This window comes from Micrasema longulum, unplaced genomic scaffold (assembly GCF_059751315.1).
Source record: "Micrasema longulum isolate JH-2025_06_02 unplaced genomic scaffold, ASM5975131v1 h1tg000729l, whole genome shotgun sequence".
NCBI classification, from domain to species: Eukaryota; Metazoa; Arthropoda; class Insecta; order Trichoptera; family Brachycentridae; genus Micrasema; species Micrasema longulum.
The window spans coordinates 562,548-568,547 of NW_028277924.1; the positions used below are offsets into that span (position 1 = coordinate 562,548).

The 6,000-nt window shown below is 30.9% G+C and overlaps 1 protein-coding gene across 1 annotated transcript in view; it reads right to left on the reverse strand.

Annotated features, from left to right (window-relative positions):
- The window catches only part of LOC148279374 (proton-coupled amino acid transporter-like protein acs), a 61,907-nt gene extending 56,119 nt beyond the window's left edge, over positions 1 to 5,788 (reverse strand). The window contains exon 1 of the mRNA XM_088230069.1: positions 5,516 to 5,788. The gene's annotated coding sequence lies outside the window, so the exon portion shown is untranslated. The remainder of the gene's footprint in view (positions 1 to 5,515) is intronic.
- Between the last annotated feature and the right edge of the window lie 212 nt (positions 5,789 to 6,000).

Consider the following 6,000-nt stretch of genomic DNA (forward strand, 5'->3'; position numbering starts at 1 on the left):
CATCGTTTTAACTTTACATATTTCATCACATTACATATTTTTTTGTACGAAATATTCCCAATCAGCAAAAGTGCTGGTCTGAGGGTATATATAATTTATTATGACACAATAGTTTTAATAAAAAGTCGATAATTTAACATTACATATCACTAAAACGGGCTGTAAGAACTTATTTGTTCTGGTGTTTTTTAAGTACGTGTATGTTTTGTATATTTTTTAGGTTGTTGGAAAGTGAATTGTAGAACTTTATTGCTGTATATACAAAACTATTTTTTTTCTGTTAGTTTTAGGTTGTTTGCGAGTTAAATTATTTGATGCTATTGTATTTTTTGTTTGTATATTGCAGTTAAAATTTAATTAAATATTTGTCTTAAAATGCAAAGAAAAATACTTGATTGTGTCGTGAAAGCGTGCAAAAATTATTGGAACTAAAAGAAAAGGACTTTTCATTGAAAATAAGGTACTAACGTACTTGTTTATGTTTGAATTCCAAACCTTGTTTATGTTTGAATTTAAAAGCTTTTGATATTCAAATATTGAATTTGAGTAGGCACTTAGGTACTTGTTTATGGTCGAATTCCAAAACTAAAAACTATTCTCATTCCCAAACGTTGGTTTGCCTGCTTTAAGCTGGTTCAGCAAACGTTATTTCGTAAATAAGGACACACGTTATTTATTATTCCTTTTTTGAGCTATTTATAAATTCTTAATAAGAGTAAGATTTTCGTTTTATCTCCTCTTGTGATTGGCTAAGAGACCTCGTTGTGCTTAAATCAAAATTCTGCAAAAATCTCTGCTCTAGTGCCATAATCCAGGAAGAAGCTAATGAAAAACAACCTAACCACGATATATCTTATAACGTTGTAAAAAACAAGTCCAACGTACCCCGTTTTTGAAAGCATTTTAGTACTGTAGTATAATTCTGACGGCCGCGGTAGTAACTCATCCACATGATGCCCGTGCTCTAGAAATAAATTATTTTCCATTTGAAAACTCGGAACGAACAGTCCAGCTGTCGCGGAAGGACTCGAAGGGCAGGCGACCACACATTTCAAAAATGTAGTCCTTCAAGAAAGGGAACGTTCAACGTAACAAAAGTCCATTTGTTTTTAATTTATTAGCGCAATTCTTATAGAGAGAGATATCATATTCTAATGAGATTGTATTTTATACAGGTTCCTTTTTTTCCACTTTTTTTCTACCTTTTTTTACTTTTCTTCTACCTTCTTCCACTTTTATCTCCCTTTCTTCATTTTCCTACACCTTTTTATCTACTTTGTCCTATGATAAAGATTTTACAATATGCTATATTTACTCCATGATTTGATGATTACGAAGTTTATTTGAAAATACCTGGAAAAGTCGGTGTCAGATTCTAAAGTTTTTTTCAAGATCATGAGACACAAATTAACAAATGCATTGAAGCAGACGATCATTTACTGAATTCAGATGTCGACAAACAATTTTCTGGGAAATCATCAACTGAGCCAATCATGAGTTCAAGCATAACAACCGAAGACGTCGCATATCAAATTCCATCTGCGGATTTTATTTCGTAAAATCAACATTATTCCATATTACGGCGAGAAGAAAACAACCAAGAATCTATTTAATTTGTCATTATTATTGTTACGAATATTTACTTCTTCGATGAATTTATTGTCAACCATTTATTCATATTAGCTAGGCAGAATTCTGATTTTTTATATTAACTAATCTTGTTACATTTGTAAAGGATTGCTTCTTTTATTAAAGTTTTGTATTTCACTAACGAGTTGTTTATTTCATAGAATCTAGATCTTTGAGTCATATTTGTTTCATTTTACAGTAGGGTTTTTTATATATAACGTTTTGGATGCCGTTCATAAAATTAAATTTATACAACATAATCTTATTCTTTTGGAGAATTCTCATGTTCTTGCCAATTGAGCGAAATTGGTGAAGGGTAAGTTGTTTGTAGGTATTTTATTTGGTTATCTTCATTATTTTTCCATACCTCAAGAATTTGCTCACTAAGTCTGTGATAACCTACCTTTATAATGTCGCCCAACTGGGACCAAATAATTTACTTCAACCTCTTATATATACTTACCGTCACAATCTGAGCATCTAAAATTATGACACTCAACTCATGTTCAACTTTACAATATACTACGTTTTGATGAAGAAAAGTCAGACCGCGTTTTACCTTGAGCCTTCAAAAATTATGTTATAACTCTTGCCAAAAGCGAATTTATTCATTCTTTAATCGCCAATCGTGTTTTGACGCGATCTTGACATTTAATTCGATACTAAATTGAATATGAAGAAAAATGTCTGATTGTGTCGTGAAAGCGTGCAAAATCTGTCCGTATAAAAGGAAAAAGACTTTTCATTGATAAAAAGGTACCTAGATACTTGTTTATGATTGAATTCCAAAACTAAAAATTATTAATACTTGCTGGTTTAGCGATCGTTTTTCGTTTATTTTATAAGTTAAGAAGCCTCGTCATACTCAAATTAAAATTTTGCAAAAATTACTACTCTAGTGCCATGGAGACATCCATGGAGAAAATGCGAGAATACGTGTTGATAAATAAAAGTCAGACCACTTTTCTCCTGAGCGTTCTAAAATTATGACCCTCAATTCATAGCGACGCGTATTTGGTCATTCTTAAACCACCAGCCAGATTTTTACGTGTCCTTGACATTTAATTTAAAACCAAAATAAATAGAAAAATAAAAGCCTGATTGTGTCGTAAAAGTGAGCAAAAACTGTTCGGATAAAATAAAAAAAACTTCTAAAAAAAACATGTTCGTAATAAGGTTTGGTTGTTCGTTTTATCTCCTCATACGATTGGCTAAGAGGCCTCGTCACGCTCAAATCTAAATCATGCAAAAATCACTACTCTAGTACCAATAATCCATGGAGAAAATTCAGAACGCGATTTACCCTAAACCCTAAAATGATGGCGCCCAAACCATGCTCAACGCGAATTTAGTAATTCTTTAGTCGTCACCCGTGTTTCGACGTGAACTTGACATTTAATTCGAAACCAAAAAAAAAAAAAACTTAGACCAGATCTTGTCTTGTGGTAGTATTTTTTATATTTTTTATGTCCTAGCTTTAATTTTATTTCATTGTATTTTATTTCATTTGAACCTTTATTAAGTATAAGAAAATGTGTTAACCATTGTTGGAATGGACTGTATAAGTCCGTCAATAAATAAAAATGACTGTATCGCGAAAACGTGCAAAAACTTTCCGGATAAAATGAAAATTACTTTTCATTGATATGTAGGTACCTAAGTACTTATTTATGATAGAATTCCAAAACAATTTTTTTTTAATGATTATGATAAAATTATAAATAAACTTATCAATGAAACTTCTTGGTTTAGTTTTACTTTTTATTATTTTGACCAACGAGCGCTTTCGCCTAAGTAGGCATCTTCAAGACTGATGAATTGTTTACAACGTTTACAGTTTTTATACTATTCTTAACATATTTTGGAGATAAGATCAAATAAGTATTTTGACTTTAACTTTTAAATAAATAAAACTAAACCAAAAAGTTTCATTGATAAGTTTATTTATAATTTTATCATAATCATTATCTATGGAGTTTTATCAAGAAATATCAACAAAAAACATCAATATTATTAAACATTTTTAATTTTCAAATATTGGATTTAATTACATAGGTAGGTACTTTGGTACTTGTTTGGGGTTGAATTCCAAAACATGAAATAATAATTTTTCAAATAAAGAATTCTTTTTGCAAATGTCAAACTCTACGCTACTTTTTTTTTTTCTTTATTACTCTACCAAAACTTGATAACATCGGCCAAAAACAAGTTACATTTATAAACATAAGAAAAACATAAACAGACAGGAATAACAATATAGATACAAACAAAAGACAAGAAAAATACAAGTACAAGAAAAACATCAAAATATCAATTGTAATAATAAACACATATCCAATCCAATAAAAATTTCAACATAAATTGAAATAGGCACTAACAGAATAACCCACCAAAACCTGATAGTGCCTATTTAACAGAAAATAGAAACTTACAGTAAAATTAGAAGGAAGATAGAACGTAATAACTAGAAAAATTACAACAGAATAATAAAAGTTAACACTACTTAATATTATATTAATAATAAATTATAACTATTAAAATTAAAATTAAAAATTAAACTTCGGAAGTAATAATGACAAAATATTTTACATAAACCTAAAAATGAAAGATGATTTTTTTGTAAAAAAATAAAGAATTAATTTAAACATAATTATTTCAATGACACAATTATTACAAATCATAATAGGGAACAGTTTGAACTTAAAAAAATATAAACAGAATTGATCAATAAACAATTTGTACAAGAAAAAATTTGAGATAAATGAATTGGAAAGGTTATAAAAAACATAAGTAAAATATCAAATAATTTTTTCCTCCCAGTCATTAAAGGACATGTAAAAAAAATGTGATTAAGATCTCCAAAGCCTCCACATTCGCAGGCATTGGAGTCTAAAATTTTAATTTTAAAAATATGGGACGGAGTGCAACAGTGGCCAGATCCGATACGGCAAAAAGTTACAATCCTAGACCTATTGAGTTTACACGCGCTATTGTACCAAGGTTTGGAGGGAATAGCAGGCCTCTCATAACTTTTTTTTAAGTCAAACTTAGTGCTTCATTAAAATTAAGAACACTTATTTGATGTTTTATTCATTCCTTAGAGTAATAATGCGCTCATTATTACTCTGAGCCGTATTCTCACTAAACGGGAAACTATTTTGGAATGCGTCGGAAAGAAACGAAAAAAATGTATATGGTTGCACGACGGCGGTATTTCTTCAGAAGAGGCATTGGGTAAAACTGCCGTATGCAGATCGAACTCAAATTACGCACCTACTTAAAGGTTATTGAGTTCAAATATTGATGATACTCCAATTCTTGTTTCAGTATATAAACACTTATTTGAGTTACACAATCCTTTCTCGATATCAAATTATTAAAATATCAATTATTGTATTTTGTTCGTTCGTAAAGTTGATTTTTTGCAGATTTCGCAACTTTCGCGCATACCTGCATTATATTTACATATATTGCAGTTTTATAAAACATGTTGCAGTATATTAACGAGGGTGTTGATCGAATACGTGATTATGTTACAATATACAAATAAATACATAATTCACGTATATTTATATATTGCAATTCATCAATGAAGGATTTATTAAATACGAAAATATAAAATTTCTCGCTGATTTCAAAAAGGTAGGTATGTAAAAAATACGAAAACAAACTTTGTAATATACAGAAGTACATACAAATTTTAAAAAAAACTAATAAAATATATATATGAGTATATCAAAGATTAGTTTTCATTTAAAATCACCAACAATGAAAGCGCGCAATTAACGACTCACTTCATAAATCGTAGGTACACTTTATGGAATAACAATATTTTATGAAAGAAAATATTGAGCAACTTAACTAATTAAGAATATCATTTATTTACCTGCTAATGTCGATGAATGTAAAATAACTAATTGTCACTAAAATATGAATGTAATGACAAATCACGTTAAATATCTTGTGTAATTTATTCGAAGCCAACGTCACTATTATAGAACCATAACACTGGTGTATTTGAACGCTCGGGTTCTGCGATGAGCACACGCAACCTCTAAAGTGTGACATTCGCACGGAAAAAGAGAATAAAGGCGAGGGCGCACCACACGAAGCGAGAGCGAGGAGCGGCGGCGCGCGGCGCGACGTGCTGCTGCTGACTGCGGGGCCCGCCACTCCGCGGGTGGCTGCGCCGCGGCCGGCCTTTCCCGGTGGGGATTTCCCGAGCCGGAGCCTCCGAATCTATTTACGCTCGTGCTTGCCGAAGTTTTTCTTCGCTGATGTATTTACTTGAATAATTATTTCATAAATAATATGTGAGATTGCCTGTTCGCCTACCGAGTGCCATTTGCACACTTTTTTGTCGTCAACGAA